The sequence below is a fragment of the Kogia breviceps genome, chromosome 14 (assembly GCF_026419965.1).
Source record: "Kogia breviceps isolate mKogBre1 chromosome 14, mKogBre1 haplotype 1, whole genome shotgun sequence".
Classification (NCBI taxonomy): Eukaryota; Metazoa; Chordata; class Mammalia; order Artiodactyla; family Physeteridae; genus Kogia; species Kogia breviceps.
This window is the reverse complement of record NC_081323.1, coordinates 70,029,869-70,047,714: the sequence shown is the minus strand read 5'-3', so window position 1 is coordinate 70,047,714 and position 17,846 is coordinate 70,029,869. Positions and strand designations below refer to the sequence as shown.

The window sequence follows — 17,846 nt, the reverse complement described above, 5'->3', positions numbered from 1 at the left end:
TTTGACCCAAAGGCTCAGACATAATATGCTTGAGTCTAGAGTTTCGTAAAATGTCAGTTTTGAAAAATGTGATGCAGTCTGCAGCTCTATTACCTCCCAAATCCAACCCTAAACTTCGGAACAGGGGACTTCTATTCCCTTCATCCTCTTTCTCTGGTTTCTTTCCCCTACTAAACTCCATTCGCCTCTTCCACTTTATAAACAAGCTTCTGTGGATGTGAATGCACATAGGCAGATGGGGCGCAGCAGCGGGAGGGGATGGAAAAGGAGAGGTGGAGTACTTTCTTTACTAGCATCAGCTGGTTAAAATGCCCTGTTACAAATATAACCTTATTATTTTCTTATCACTCACCACCCCTAGGTAATTTGCTTTTCTTCAGTTGATCCATATATGTTCCTTATAAAGTGCCACAGCAACTACTCCTACAGTTTGGTACCCAGATTCTTCGAGCTGGTAGAAATGAACACGATACATAGAGAGGATCAGCACAGAGTCAGGATGTTATAGAGTTTCGGTGGGAGGGATTTGTGGTCATTTGCTCCAAAGTCAGTCAGGGATGTTCACACAGCATGGCTTTGGGGACCACTGCTGCCGTATCATCACATCTTTTGTTTCATTTTGTTTGCATCATACATACTCACTTTGTTTGTTCTAAGTAAATACTGAGCAATGCCCAGTTCAATAGCTTCTGCAGCTGAAATATTCTCCACTGCCCCCCAACATGCATCCCTCAGAAAGACTGAAATATGGGCACATTCTTATCAAGTCTGGGCAAACTGCAGGACTGAGGTCAGTCGAGAACAACAGATTCATCTTTTGGGGGCAGGAGCCAGGTATTAGGCCCTTGTGTTTGCCTTGGAGAAGAGCTGGCTCTGCCCACACTCCTTTGCTTTGCTCCCTCAGGGGGAGGGGGCAACACGTTTGAGGCAAATGTGAGTCCTTACATCACAGGCTAAATAATATCTAAGAGGACTGAGACCTTTGTGTCAGTTGCACAACTTTATGATGTACTGGCCAATTAAGCCATCCTTCAAACACCTGTGGGATCCACCCAACTATCTCTCCTCTAACTGATCATCTTCTCCAAAGCCTTTGTTTCATGGTTATGATGCCTTTCAGATGTCCCCTCTGCCAAAGGCTTGGACCCTGAGGCTGTTTCTTACCTTTTGTTTCTTCTGCCTCAGGCAAACTACACATTCCTTTTCTTTGGCTTCTAACTGAGCTTTCTCTTTATGCAGGTAGCCAGGTCCCAAAAGCCTACAGACTCTCCAACCCAAAGACTAAGCTGGCCATGTGGACTTAGTTTAATTCAGAAGAATGAGCCTTCCCCAACTCCAATGGCGTCCCTCAGGCTCCAACCACAGTTCCAAAATCCTAAACCATCTCCTAGACCCTGTAGCTTCCCAGGTGTTACCTCCCTATGGCCAAGAGACCTCTCTCCTAATGTAGCAGGTGGACAAGGTTTTACAAGCCAATTTTGATCTCTCAGGTTTATCTGAAAAGGGCTATATTTTAGAAAATGAATTCCCTGTCAAGATTCTTCTTTGACAGCAAAGAAAAAAATATGCAAGAAATGGGCTGGCTGAAGGGATCACAGTTAATGCAGAGTGTCTATCTCTGAACGCCTAGATTTCCACACTGCAAGAGGAAACTGAGTCATCATAGTTGGGTTAATGCCCCAGTAGATGGGTTAATGGGTATACTTTAACATGTGTCTCTCCTCCCGTCAAGATTGCCAAATAGAGACTTTCTAGGTAATGTCAACTGAGAATTTCTGCTCTTAATGTTGTCCATGTACCTATAACTAGCATAATTATACCTGAGACCCTGCATTCCATGTTGACCAAGCTTTACCTGGGGACATTTGAAAGTGGAGGGTTGGTGGGAATGTAAATTGCTGCAGCCACTATGAAAAACAGTATGGAGGTTCCTTAAAAAACTAAAAATGGAGTTGCCATATGATCCAGCAATCCCATTCCTGGGTGTATATCCAGACAAAACTCTAATTCAAAAAGATACATGCACCCCAATGTTCATAGCAGCACTATTTACAATAGCCAAGACACGGAAGCAACCTAAGTGTCCATCGACAGACGAATGGATAAAGAAGATGTGGTACATATATACAATGGAATACTACTCAGTCATAAAAAAGAATGAAATAATGCCATTTGCAGCAACATGGATGGACCTAGAGATTATCATACCAAGTGAAGTAAGTCAGACAGAGAAAGACAAATATTATATGATATCTATCAGTTATATGTGGAATCTAAAAAATGATACAAATAAATCTATATACAAAACAGAAACAGACTCACAGATATAGTAAGCAAACTTATGGTTACCAAAGGAAAAAGAGGAGGAGATATAAATTAGGAGTTTAGGATTAACAGATACACACTACTGTATATAAAATAGATAAACAACAAGGTCATACTGTATAGCACAGATATTAAATATCTTGTAATAACCTATAATGAAAACAAATACATAACTGAATCAGCTTGCTGTACACCAGAAACTAATACAACATTGTAAATCAACTATACTTCAATTTGAAAAAAAAAAAAGTGGAGGTTTATATCTTCAAGAACCACTCCTCTAGAGGATGATAACACTGATCCATCAACTAATAGTCATTGTTCCTACTAATTCCATTTTATATAGTTAGAACAAATCTTAGGTAAGCATTATCTACTTAACTTAGGGATAAGTATATATTGGTTAATACTTAACCCATCATGGCTTTTCTCCCTCCTATGAGAGGTAAACGAATAAAAATCAATGCTCCCTTTCCCAGCCCCTGCACCATAATGACCTTCCCAACAGCTCTCTCCAAACCAGTTTTTACCAAAGAAGGGACTAGTAGTCTACTCTCATTGGATTTTACCTCTAGTGAAGTAAAACTATGGGGAAAAAAAGACCTATTCTCACCAGAATTATTTAAAACTTCCAAAATTGTTCACATCCATTAACTAAACCCTCTAAAGAGATCGTCTCAGTACCTCCTGAAAGCAATGATTCATTATTTTACAGGATACTTTCTCAAAATGTTTGCTAGCTTTATTCTTTTACTTTAAAAGCAAGGGAAGATGTTGGAATTATCAAAACTCAGCAGTTCAGAGGAGGGGTCCTGTGGGTCTGGAACCCAAATCCCTGAGGAGGGGGTACCAGCTAGCTGGTGTTGGTGTCTCCAGTGAAACTGGTCCTGTGCGTTTGGGGAAAGCCACAGACTGGATCATGTGCATGTTAAGGAAAGGTTTACGTGAACGGGAAGAAGCAACTTTCTCTTCCAACCTCACGGCCTCTCTCTAGCGCCCCCTCTGGACAGAGCCTAACAAGGAGCAGCTGGCACAGCAGAAATATACGGAGTCCCAGTCCCAGTCACACGAAGCTGAAAAGAGAGCATTGGGTTTAAAGCTGAGAGAACATAATTTAATAACCGCACAATGGTTTTTTAAAAAGAGAGGAATTTACTAAACGGGCATCATGCTACTTTACAAGAGGAATTTTATTTAATTCTCACAATTCTATGAGGTTGAAGCCCAGAGAGGTCAGTTCACTTGTGAAAGGTCACACAGAAAGTGGTGGCGCTGCATACAGTCCATATTTATTCCATGAGTTGGCTCCAGCCCTCACAGAGGACTCAAATTAGGATGTTATTCTCCCTTCTCTAATTCATTTTCCTGGAACTGACTTCCATTCTACCTCGTCTTCCAGAGAGGCTGCATGTGCCCCAGATGTAATTCAGTTATGTAAGATGTAAGTTTTTCTTTCTGATTTTCTGAGTTTACCAGGATTTCCATGTAACTGGAGTGCCATTGACTGCCATCCCAACTGGATGGATGATGGAGGTGGTCTCAAGCTGGGAAAGTCAAATAACCCCATCCTCACTCCACCTCCACTCCATTAGTATCTTGGACCCCAACTCTGGTAGGTTTGTCCCAGGGTACTGTGAAGGGGTGAGAAGGACAATGTTCACGTGGTATAAGACAGAGACAGGGAATTTCTGGTAAAGATGGGCAACATTCCTGCTGGGGCATCTGGCGAGCTGCTAGATGCTGACCCAGGGAAGTGGAAGCTGGTAGGAGTAACAAGCATGCCTGGACTCAGCAGAAGGAAAGAACCTGCCCTCTGAAGGCTGGGCTGCTTCATCTTAGTTCAGTTGCTTAGAATTAGACTTTGCACCCGACCGGCTTCTTTTACATGTTTCTCCCCTCTATAAACACAAAGTTAATACACCCTTCCCTAACCCCACATCCCCCTCCTGACTTTATATCACACAAGATTCTTCAAAGAGTTGTCTACACTCACAGTCTCCCTTCCCTCACCTTTCACCCACTCTGATCTGGCCTCTGCCCCCACTTCTCCCTAGAAACCATTCTTACTAAGGTGATAGGTAACCCACTTGCTCATAAAACCAGTGGGCCTTTCTCAGTCCTTATATCTTTTGATGTCTATACACCATTTGGTACTGTTGACCATGGCTTCCATCTTGAAATTCTCTCTTCCACTGGCTTCCAAGACTCGGCTATAGATACAAGTCCATGCTACCTTCCAGCTCTTTATCAATGAGGTTCTTAAAAAGCAACAAAAACCAACTTGGAGGTGGGGTGGCATGGGGAGTCTGGGCTGGGGTAATGGTAGTGGTAAAAAATAATTTGCCAAGAGGTTTTGAACTAGCTCATGGTATGTAGTTGATTCAATAACATCTCCAATTCTTCGCCTTCCCTTTAGCCACACTCTTTGTAAGGTGGCTTTGTAGCTCCTCCCACGCCTGCAACGTGCTTTGGCCAATAGGAATTTAGCAACTGTGACACAAGCAGAGGCTTGAAAAAGCATTGGCACTTCCCATCCTCTCTTGCTCCTCTGCCCTTATCTTGAGAATATGCCCTGTTAACTTGCTAGAGGGTGAGACACGTTGAACACAACTGAGTCACCCCATTTGTCCCAGCTGAGGTCATCCTAGAATTCACTCAATTCCCAGCTGACAGCCCAGACATGTGAAAGGGTCCAGCCAAGGCCAGTAGAGTTGTTTAGTTGACCTGCAGCTAACCAGGGATTCGTGAGTGAACTTAAAGTAGACCAGAAGACCCACACAGATTTATGAGCTGACTAAATACTTAGTGCTTTAAGTCACTAAATTTGGAGATGGCTTTTGTTAGTTTGTTAGGGTTACAATAACAAAATACCACAAGACAAGGTGGCTTAAATAACAGAAATTTATTTTCTTGCAGTCTGGAGGCTAGAAGTCCAAGATCAAGGTGTCAGCAGGTTGGGTCTCTTCTGAGGGATCTCTCCTTGACTTGTAGGTGGCTGCCCTCTGGCTGTGTGCTCACATGGTCTTTCCTCTGTGTGTGTGAATGTCTGTTGAGTCTCTGTGTGTCCAAATTTCCTCTTTTTATAAGGATGCCATTCAGATTGGATTAGGGTCCATCCTAATGATCTCATTTTAACTTAATCACCTCTTTAAACCCTATCTCCAAATACAGTCACATTCTGAGGTACTGAGGGGTAGGACTTTAACCTATAAATTTGGGGAGGACACAACTCAGCCCATAAAAGTTTGTTACACATCATTCTTGTGGCAATAAATACCTGATACATGCCATCAAAGGCAAAGCTGAAGAACCAAGCCTTGACAGGACAGGAAAAAGGCAGCACTAATGATCCATTGAATAGGATCTAGTGAACAATCTCTTCAAGTAGCTGTTCTCAGGATGAACCAACTCTGATTTTTTCTTTTCTTTTCTTTGGTGGGAAGTGTTCCTTGTATCATTCTCTACAGTTAGGTCCCAGAGAAAGAATCTGATTGGCCTGTTAGGTCCCAGAGAAAGAATCTGATTGGCCCAGTTTGGGACCTGTACCCTCCTCTGACACCTTGACTGACAACCCCTCCAAAGCTACATGCCATGGGAGAGGGGTGATTCCTTAAAGAAATATTGAAGTGCAGTTGCCAAAAAATGGGGCATGAATTCTGGGCAGGCAAGAGCAACAAAAGTCCACTACAGGCTCTGGCTCTTCCTCCTGGTTTTATAACATGTGCTTTGTCCAGAAGCCCGGCTAGCAGGAGCTCTGGCCAATGTTGGATGACAGGCTGAGCATCCGAAAGATTTTTGAACAATTGGAATCACAGCACAAAACTAGCAGGATGAAATTAAATAGGGATTAATGTGAAGGCTTACACTTGAGTCCAAAGGAAATAATAGCGGGTGGAGAACAAGATAAGAGGGTTGACGCTTAATGGTAGCTCTTGTGGAAAAGATCATAAGCTCAGAATGAGCCAGTATTGGGGGGAGATGGCTAAGGATGGTGATCTGATGCTGCCTAAAGAGAGGGTTAGGGAAGAGTCCCCTCTTCCTGAGTACTACCTCCAGTTCTGTGTGGCTCACTTGAAATAATAATAGCCTAAGACTATTGATTGAGTGCCTACCACACATCAGGCACTGTGCAATGCCTGGTTCATCTTGGTTAATCAACACAAGCACACAATGTTACTGTTCCCACTATACGGGTGAAGTGAGGCAAGGAGAGGTTAAGTAACTTGCCCAAGGTCACACAGCTTTGATGGAGCCTATTTGGGACCCAGACAGTCTGACCCCAGATTGTGTGCTCACAGTCACTAGCTAGGCTGGCTCTTAGGAAGTGGGACAATGACACTCTGCTCTCATGTGGAGAACAGGAGGGAAAAGCACCTAGTCTGTGCTACAAACATGCTAGGAGCTTTATCATCCACTAACTTATTCCCTCCTGGAAGGCAAGTATTCTAGTCCCCATTTTAAACCTGAGGCTTGATAGAAAAAGAACTAGGATGTCTGGATGAATCGTTGAAAGAACTGGTGTACTTTTACCTGAAATAAACATAACTTTGGGTAGATTAGGGAGTGGGGCCGATGTTTGAGGGTTGTCAGGATTAAATTTATTTAAATTTATTCTGTTTAGTTCCTTTTGAGGATGGAGTGAGCACAAGGGGTAGAATTTACAACAATGTAACTTTTTCTCAAAGTTATCAAGATCTTTCTGATATAGCTTATTAATACTTATAGTCATACTAAATATAATAGCATAAAGATCAGACCATTTGTTAAGCATTTATTATGTGCTGAGAACTTCACAGTCATTATATATAATGTCATTTTAATAATAAAATCACAGTAATGATTGTTATTGAGCACTTATGCCAGGCACTATGCCATAACTTTAAATCAGAGGTGCTGTATTTATCTCCACTTTGTAAATGATAAAGTGAGGCATGGAGGGGTTAAACGTACCCAAGGTCACGCATCTAGTAAGCGGTACATGATCCAGCAGCCTGACTCCAAGCCAGAGTTCCAACAATCATGCAGCACTGTCCCACCGGAACAGCACTGAGGAATCCTGGACTCTTGGCTGGGAAACACTAGAATTCCAGCACCCAGCATGAGACCATCCTGGCTGAAATCTAAGGCTCCTCCCACCCTGCGAACCGAAAGACCAGGAGCAGAGACCTGGGTGAATAAAAGCAGATAAACCCTACAGCATCTGGGCTGTGCGGGGACCCCTCCCTCGGTCTCCTGGGTCCAGGATGCAAGGCCAGGATGTTGGATGCGCAAGAGTTTCAGCCCTGCTGAGACCAGCGCTCAACTGTTTTATTAAAAGGAAGTGTTTACCCGGCCTCCTCCTGGCAAGGCTGCGCGGTAGTTTATTAGGACTTCATTTGGAGTGTAAATTGTTGCTGGTTTATAAAAAGGCTCTGTAGAGCGGCTCCGCTGGGATGGCCCCGATCCGCAGCACGGGGCATGTGAGGCTTTAACTAAATCATTGATTTCCCTCTGGAAGGAACAGCACAGATGCGAGCCACTCACTTCGCTGCTTAGCTGCTGTCTTCTCGCACCTGGAGGGCAAAGGTGGCGAGACTCCCCCTTCCCTCGTGTCTCCATCTCTAAACACACGCGCGCACGGGCACACACGTACCACTAACTTCTCTGAGGGCCTGTACCATTCTGTTACATCCTAGAAGGCCAGTACGGTCTGAAGAATCTCTGACAGGGGAGGGGTGGGGGACGTTTGAGGGCATGCTGCTGCTGTTGACCTTGTGATCAGTTTCAGTACACGGTGTTGGCCAGCTTCGTTTCCAAAGTGAGATTTTTTTTTAACATCTTTATTGGAGTATAATTGCTTTACAATGGTGTGTTAGTTTCTGCTTTACAACAAAGTGAATCAGTTATACATATACATATGTTCCCATATCTCTTCCCTCTTGCATCTCCCTCCCTCCCACCCTACCTATCCCACCCCTCTAGGTGGTCACAAAGCACCGAGCTGCTCTCCCAAAGTGAGATCTGAGTCCAAATGCTGGTTGAATGACCTTGAGTTTGGGTTGTCAGATTTAGCAAATAAAAATACAGAACACACAGTTAAATTTGAATTTCAGATAAACAATGAATAATTTTTTGGTCTAAGTATGGAACAGGCTTCTCTGAAATTTAAATTTCACTGGGCGTCCTACATTGGATCTTGCAAGACTCCCCGGGGCAGGGGACTGACCTTCTCTGAGCTTTCGTTTCCTCACCTGTAAAATCTCATGATTCTTCTGAGGTTCACATCAGGCCACGCCCATCACGCATTGTCTAGTAATCTATTAAGTGCTCAGCAAATGTTATCGGCTAAGTTACTGTTATTACATTTACAATGTATATAATCCAATCTGCATTCTTTTATGGTCATTTGTTCACCCGAGGACCCGTCCATCCTAATCTTTGTATCCCCAACGCCTAGAAATCTCCTGGAACAGAGTAGGTGCTAGTAACATATGCTGAATAATTTAATTGATTAACAGTTGCAAAAATTCAGGAGCCGGCGAGTGAAAAATCAAAACTCTTGGGAATATTTGTCCCAAAAGCAAGAGTCCCGACTTTTAAAAAGAAAGAGCAAAATTGCCTATCTGTTGACACATATTTAGCATGTCACAGTGAAGATATTAAGGACTCCTGAGAGTCTGCCATGGTTCAAATTTTCTGATTCCTCTTCTCTGTGGTTCTCAGTTTTCTCATCTATGAAACGAAGATAACAATAGTATCTACCTCAAAAGTTTCATGCAAGTTCATACACGTAAAATACTTATTTCAGCACCAGGCACATAGAACTAGGTGCTCAGTTAATGGTAGTGTTACCGGGTTGGCGTGCATTGGGTCAAATAGCTTCAACCGTGGAGGTCACGGAAGACCCGGACCAGCAATCTCCGTCCTTGTGATAGCAGGCAAAGAATTGCAGAGTACCACTTCAGGCTTAAGCTTATGCCTCAGAGGGGGAGCAGACTGTTTCTGCGAAGTGAAGCCAGCACTTCCTTACAGGTTTAAGGGTGATTGTAAGGAGTGTTCTGCGAGGAGGCGGGGCGCGATCATGGGTGAGTGACAGGGGGATCATTATTTGATTGACAGTCCCGAGCTATGTAACAAGTTCATTATTGCGCATGCCCTTACCCTTGATTCGCTAAGAAAAGCCCACGGGGGGCGGGGAGGGGGGCAAAACCACATGCAGATTTGATTATAGTGATGGTATAGTGAGTTTGTGTTTACCATAGCTTATACGCCTGTCTAGTCTGGGCCTGCGCAGCCCAGGGAAGTTCTCTCGTGTTACTATGCTCCCTCTTTCTCAGGATAAGTTGCCCCCAGCACCCGACCATAGTTTCACCCGTTCTGGGTGGGGTCAGGGCAGGGTCCCCAGATGGGTGTGACTTGACTACTCATCTCTTGTCTTTCCGCCACTGTCACCCCCTTGCTGCTAATGTCTAACTACCTAACACTAGATGTTATTTATGCCAGCCCTTGCCCTACGCGTCACCGGGGAGACATTGACAGGACAGCAGGGTGCACAGGAAGAGGAGGGTCCAGTGGAAGATAAGGAAGACACTGCAGCCCCTTGCCCACAACCTGCAGGCCAGAGCAGTTGGCCCACCTGTGCCCTCAGAGGGTAGCAGAGACTTGCTCAAGGAGGCCTGGATACTGAGCATGGTGCAGAGAGGTGGGCCCATGGCACTTACCAGCATCTGACATATTTGTTTAGCGTCTATCTCGAATGTCACTAGAATGTAACTCAGTGAGGACAGACACTCTTCAGTTTTTGTTTTCTGGAATATCCTAGAAGAACACCTGGCACAGAGCAAGTGCACGAGTCGGTTACGCAGAAGGGCAGTGAACAAGTCAACTTGAGAGATTTTGTATTTTAATTTTCCTTCCTTTCCTCCCTACCGCCCTCCTTATCTCTCCCTTCCTTCTTCCTTCCTTTGAGGGTAAGATGAGTATCTGTACAGAGGCTGGAGGGAAAGGGCCCAGGAAGAACTGGGATAGAAGGCAATGAAGGGAAGCATCCTCCAGATGATGTGGGAGGGAGGGAATCCCTTCTGGCCTCTTAAGTCAGCTTGTTCATCCAACTAATACTTCCTGTACATCTACTGTGATGTTAGGAGTTATCATTCACTCTCACCCATCTCCCTTGGCGGGGAGTATGAAAAACACTACTTAGACACTAAAGGAATGAAGCTGATCTACATGTTGTGATTTAGAATGTTCTCGAGATATAATAAGTTGGGAGGATGTTGCGTGGTGTATAGAGTACGCTCTCTCTCTTACACAGGTGCGTGTGTGTTTGTGTATGTGTATGTTTATATTACATAGGACATCCCTACAAGGATGTAAAAGAAACTACTCATAGTGGTTGCCTCTTAGGGAGAGAAATGGGGGGGAATTCCCTGGAGGTCCAGTGGTTAGGACTCTGAACTCTCACTGCCAAGGGCGCGGGTTCAATCCCTGCTTGGGGAAGTAAGGACACAGCCAAAAAAAAAAAAGGAGAGAACTGGAGAAGAGAGAGGTTTCTGGTTCTGGAATGGGAGAGAAGTAACTTTTCATTGTATACCCTTTTGTTTTATCAACTATTTTGCCATATACATGAATTACTGTTTTAATTTTTAGAGTAGTGTTAAAAATATTTGGGGACTAACCAAAACTATTTTTAATGCTTTTCTAATTATAAAATAATATATTTTGAAAAAAGAATGAAATAAAACAAAAAAAGAAAAAAAAGCACCTGTGATTCCATTCAGATATAACCATTGGTAACATTTTGGTGGATATTCTACTATGTTTTCCAATGTACATATATTTTTTTTCCCACCAAATGCTTGTGTTTTGTATCCTGGGTTTTTTTCCCCAATATTTAACCATATATTTGGCACAGTTTCTCACATCATTAAAATAGGCTTCTGATTACAATGGTCTTGGTAGAGCTATCCCATAATGTATTTAATCAGACCCTTATTGTTGGACATTAGGTTGTTCTGGATTTTTCTAACCAGTATAAATAATGCTGGTTAGAAATAATAAATATTTTGTATATACATTTCAAATATTTCCTTAAGGAAAATTCTTTGATATGAAATTGCTGGACGAAAGACTAGATGTGTCTATTTTAATCTGTATTAACACAGAGAATATATTTATGATATATTCAGAAAAAAGCAAGATATGAAATAGTACGATTCATTTTTGCAGTATATATGTGGGTGCATGGGTGTATGTGCATACACACACACCCAATACACATTTCATATACATACATATATCTGTATGATATAAAAGATGGAGAAGGTATATATAGAAAAGTTAATCCTTTTCTCAGGTTGGTGGGATCTGGAGTCATTTTTGTTTTCCTCTTTTTGCTTCTATTTTCTAAAATGTCTACTGTAGTGGATACTGTGATGCAGCGCTCAGGTCCCTGCTCCAGGACTGAGGCACTCCTGCCCCTGGCTTCCCAGACACTTTCCAAGAATTGTCCTCACCCAGGGTCACACACACGCACACTTCCTGGGGACATCTGCATCCAGTGGCTGGTCCCTGTTGGCACACAAAGGCCTGCTCCCTTGCCTTCATCCCAGCTCTTGAGCTCCCATGGGTTTGGCTGAGGCCTTTGTTGTGACTGCATCATGGCCCAATTTCCCCCTCTGCCCAGCCCTGCTTTCCTCACTTCTGCTTTCCAGATAAGCCATGTTACAGCATCTATAATGAACACATTCATTCAGTAATGAGGAAAACTTTGATTTTTAAAAAATTCCATATAAAATGCCTTATTTTTTTTGTTCTAGGTGATCTTCTACTATGAAAAAATGCTCTCCAAAGTAACCGATGAAATATACATGATATCTGTTCCCCAGGGCATGCTGGGAAAGGCACTGAAGGCAATTAATCAATTAGTCCTTTTGTCTTCCAATAAATCCCCTTCCAGTGGTGCCTGACCCTGACCAGCTGACATTTCCATAACCCACTTGCCGCCTTATGTGTGTTAAATGACTTCTTATTGTCCTAAACCTGGAGATCTTAATCTCATCTATTAAGCCAGCAGGCCCAGTAATTCCCTGAATGTATTTTTATTGGCTTTGTAAATCAGACTTCCGCATGTCAGGGACTGTGACCAGGAGAGAGGTGTTTGTCTGTGAAATTGGCTGGACACAGACCATTGACTGTGATGATAACCAGTGATTTGTGGGTCCAGATAGACAAGCCACATGCACTAAGCAGATTAAAATATAACGAAACAAAAAGCTTCCATTACCAGGAATACTGGCAAAGGGCAGTAGGATATTTGTGATAAAGGATAGAAAACAAACTAATTCCAGGTCTGGAAGGAAGCCCAAAACATCTCTCTGCTCCCTCTTCAGTGAGCTAAAGAGAAAGTGTTGGGATGCTAAACACAGCTAAGTAAACCAATTTTTGAAAGCCTTTTAGCAAAAGTCAGAGAAAACCTGGCTGTAGCCCTGCCTGGGCCCATATCCACAATGCTGTGCACGCCTCCATGCCTTTTGTGGCAGGAAGAGCTCACAAAAGGTGCGGTAACAATTTTGAACAGCTTCAAAGAAGAACACTCTTCTGGCGGCCACCTTCCCACGGAGGATCAAACCTAATGAAATCTAAGTCATTTGGCCCCTGCCCCCTGCTCTGACTCTATCCATGTCTCCCTCACTCTTAACCTTGCCTTTTCTTGCATTGCCTACTCGCTGTTAACTCCATTAACACTACTAGCACGTTCTGGCCTCAGGGCCTTTGTACTCGCTGTTCCTCCCGCCTGTAATGCTCTTACACCAGACAGCTCCAAGTCCAGCTTGTCTGCTTCACTCATGTCTCTCGTATGATGTCACCTCCTCAAAGAAGCTTCTCTGGTCACTCAATCTGAAATGCACCCCCACCCACCCATCACTTTCAATGTCTCTATTCTCTTGTATTTTTAGTCATCGTATTTATTATTAACTGATATCATATTATTTACTACAGGCCTGTATGTTCATTTTTCAGCCCCACTCCTCCAGAGAACAGGAAGTTTTGTCTGTTTTGTTCATTGCTGTATTCCCAGAGTGCCCCAAAGAGAAAGCACTAAAGTATTTGCTGAATGAATGAATTACATATTCTACCTCTTCTTTTATCTTCATCCAGATGGCCTAATGTATTCCCATATTTATTCAACAAATGTTTGTTGAGGACCTACAATAAGCCAGGCCTTGTGCTGAGAGCTGGTTCTTGTAAGGATCATATAATGATGTGTATGAAATTCTAAAGCCCTATCAGAATTTAAGGTGAGACTTAGCAATAGTGTCTATATAGTTACTGGAAAGAGTTGAATGTGTGTTTCTCTTCTAAACAGGAAGATAACTACCTCATGACTGATTTCTGGCCAGTGGGTTGTGATCTTAAGTGATATGTACATTTTCCAGGAAATATTATGTGAGCCACATTATATATGAATTTTGTAGTAGGCATACTTTTTTAAAGTAGAGAGAAACAGGTTATATTAACTTTAATAATATATTTTACTTAACCCAGTATATCCAAAATGTTATCATTGCAACATGGAATCAATATTTTTAAATTATTAATGAGATATTTTACATTCTTTCTTCCATACTCAGTCTTCAAAATCTAGTGGATATTTTCTATTTCTAGCACATCTCTATAGTCATGCTAACTTTCACTGGAAATAGTTGATCTGTATTTAGATTTCAGAAAATTCACAGTTGAAAAAGTATATTCATTTATTCAAGTTGTTCCAAACATACTTAAAAGTCTTCCAATAACTGAACAGAGTATCATTTTTTAATTTAAATTTAAACTAATTAAAATTAAATTAAATCCAGAATTCACTCCCTCAGTCTCAATAGCCACATTTGCCCACCATATTGGATAACCCACCTGGAGATCCTAAAAAGGGTAGGCATGCACCCCCCTGCCTCCCCTCTTCCCTCTGGCTGGGAGGTGGTAACATCAGGGAAAAGTTGGACCCAGAGATGGAGCCACACCCACCTTTATATTGTCATGTGAGAAAGAGATAAACTTGCATCCTGTTGAAGCCTCTGTATTCTCAGGGCCCTTTGTTGCAGCAGCTTAGCCTATACCTTAACTAATGCACCCCACCCACCTTTATATTGTCATGTGAGAAAGAGATAAACTTTCATCCTATTGAAGCCTCTGTATTCTCAGGTCCCTTTGTTGCACCAGCTTAGCCTATACCTTAACTAATGTACCTCCCAGCTCATCCCATACCCTAACTAGTACACCTCCTGGCTCGGCTCATACCCTAACTAATGCACCTCCCAGCTCATCCCATACCCTAACTAGTACACCTCCTGGCTCAGCTCATACCCTAACTAATGCACCTCCCAGCTCATCCCATACCCTAACTAGTACACCTCCCAGCTCATCCCGTACCCTAACTAGTACAACTCCTGGCTCAGCTCATACCCTAACTAATGCACCTCCCAGCTCATCCCATACCCTAACTAGTACACCTCCCAGCTCATCCCGTACCCTAACTAGTATACCTCCTGGCTCAGCTCATACCCTAACTAATGCACCTCCCAGCTCATCCTATACCCTAACTAGTACACCTCCCAGCTCATCCCGTACCCTAACTAGTACACCTCCTGGCTCAGCCCATACCCTAACTAATGCACCTCCAGGCTCAGCCTACACTCTAACCAGTACATCCACCAGAGGCTTCTACTACCTCCCAGTCCTGCCTTCACTTCCCCAAACACTAATTATTATTCATAACAACATCAGGACTAGTATGTCTCAGCTTACGTTTTCCTTGGGGCTTTACATCAACCACTGCTTAGTACTCAGCCTGTTATTCACCACTTCATCACATTTTCAACTTTGGTCTCCAGTGGATAGAGATCGCCTGGGTTTGGACTTGGGCTCCACCACGGTGATGGTTAAGATTATGTGCCAATTTGACTGAGCCTTGGGGTGCCCAGACATTTGGTCAAGCATTATTCTGGGTGTGTCTGCAAGGGTGTTTCTGGATAAGACTGACATTTGAATCAGTAGACTAAGTAAAGCAGATTGCCCTCTCCAAAGAGGGTGAGTCCTATCTAATCAGTTGAAGTCCTGAATGGAACAAAATGTCTGACCGTCCCCTGACAGAGAAGGAACTCCTTCCTGACTGCTGAGCTGGGACATTGGTTCTTCCCTGACTTCGAATTCAAACTGAAAGGTTAGCTCTCCTGGGTCCCAGCTTGCCAACTGCAGATCTTGGGACTTGTCAGCCTTTATAATCATGTGAGTCAATTATTCATTATAATCAATTAATCAGTCAACCTCTCTCTCTCTCTTTCTGAGAGAGGATTCCATTCCCTCCTGCCTCATCTAGAAGACAACATGTCTCTTCATTTTTATCTATCTCTACTTCTTCCTTAATGCTTTCCCTCTAGCCGAGGGAGAGAGAGGTAGGCAGAGAGAGAGAGACTGAGACCCTATTGGTTCTGTTTTTCAAGAGAATCCTGACTAATACAACAACTAAGTGGCTGTGTAACCGCTCTGTGCCTCAGTTTCCTCATCTCTAAAATGGGAGAAGTGATGATCCTCTACTAAATGTTGGTTACTATTATTATTTTATCACCACAACACTAGGACTGCCGAGCATTACAAGAGGAGAAAAATAAACTGCGCATGCATGTACAGAAGGACACTTCAAATTCAAGGTCTCCAGCCTTGCTTGGCCCCCAGCAAGCAAGGCAACCTTTTCACACATCCCTGATCATCTCCCTCTCCTGCTCGCCTCAGCAGCCGATGTGCTTCAAACCCACATGACCAGCTCATCCTGGCCCCTAAATTAGCCCAGTCCCCTTGGATTAGCCCCTACCTTTTATTTCAGAGAGAAAATTATGGCTTTCAGGCATGAACTTGTTAAAACAATAATTAATAATTAATATTAAAATAATTTTGTTTCATCCACTCATGCTTTTGATCTGTACCCTCTCTCTCCTTGGGGACATTCTCTCCATATTAACTTTTCTCTCTTTCTCTCTCTCCCTTTCCCACAGCTCCTTCTACTTTACACAGAAATCATGCCTGGGGCCATTTTATTGTTAAAAGCTTCCCTGCATCCTGCCTTTTTCTAGTATCCCATTGTCCTTCCTCCTCCCCTGCCAGACTCCCTCGACAAATGGTCTGCCCCTAGCATTTCACATACTTATTACCACTGCCTCTAGAGCCACACAGGAAAGAGAATGAGCCACGCAGATTGCTGGGGGAAGAATGTTCCAGACGGAGGCTGAAAAGTGTACAGGCTGTGAGGTGGGAGTATTCTGGGATTGGTCGAGGGACATCAAGGCCACTGAGAAACAGAGGAAGCAAGGAGGCAAGTGGTCAGTGGTGAAATCAGGGCAGAAGCTGTGGTCCAGGTGTGGCGGGGACTTGACTTTGACTCTGAGTGAGGTGGAGAATCATCGAAGCCTTTTGAGCAGAGAAGTGATGTGCTCCGACTTCCATTTGAAAAGCTTCCTTCCGTAGAGAAGCAAGAGCAGAAAGAAGGATACCCATGGGAAGGCGATTACCATCATCCAGGAAGAGAAGACGGGGCTCCACCAGAACGGAAGCACCCGGGGCAGCAGGAGATGCCGTCAAACTCTGGATATGTTTGGTGTTCTTTGGATAATTACCCAGAAGTGCAACTGCTGGATCATATGATAGTTCTGTTCTTAACTTTTTGAGTTGTAGTGTATAAAGAAGTAGAAATATAATGTTGTACACATGAAACATGTAATGTTATAAACCAGTGTTACTTCAAATATGTATATATGTACATATACATATATACATATATATATATATATATATATGAATAAAACAAACAAACAAAACCCTCTGGCTATGTCTTGAAGGCAGAGCCAAGAGAATCTGCTGGTGCTTCAGATGTGAACTATAAAACAAAACGGGGCATGACAGACACCCCCAAAGCTTGGTCCATTCACTCCTCCCTTGGCCGCCAGACCTCTTTCCTGGGTTGTCAGGGGCCTCACATCTACAAGGGCCTCAAATTTAAAATTGTAGCCTAGATTTATTCCTAAAATTGCAAAGGAAAGGACATACAATAAGATAATTATAGCAGGAAGATGGGAGAGAGAGGAAGGGATGCGGTGAAAAATGAGTTAAATTCCTGCCCATCCGTGCTGGCAGGCAGTAGACAGGGTCTGTGGTTGATAAACCAAGAAATAGCCATTTTTGCATGTTATTTAGAGATGAAGAGGTAGCCACTAGAAGAAATAATTAAGCAGATTTAAAATTGGCTGGCTCTGAGAAACAAGATTGAGAGAGGCAAGGAGTAGGACAAGAATATTGTTTTTCATTAAAAGCTATTCTGCACTCTCTGTTTTCTTTGTTTCTTCCCTTCTTTTTTCACTTTTAAATAATGAGCATGTATTATTTTCATCAAAAAACATTTTAAGAGGCTCTTCTTCTGTACTAATGAATCTCTGACACAGGACTTGTTACATCTTCCTATGTTCAACTGGTGGTTACATTTCTTTATTTGTTTG

General features: G+C 43.0%; 1 long non-coding RNA gene across 2 annotated transcripts in view; it reads left to right on the top strand.

Moving 5' to 3' along the window:
- Positions 1-17,134, top strand: part of LOC136792518 (uncharacterized) — a 78,124-nt gene extending 60,990 nt beyond the window's left edge. Inside the window, exons 4-5 of one of the 2 annotated variants that reach the window (XR_010836420.1) lie at positions 13,465-13,604; positions 16,353-17,134. This is a non-coding gene — a long non-coding RNA (uncharacterized lncRNA). The remainder of the gene's footprint in view (positions 1-13,464; positions 13,605-16,352) is intronic. The other variant, XR_010836419.1, reaches the window with a different exon arrangement.
- Positions 17,135-17,846: the final 712 nt, after the last annotated feature.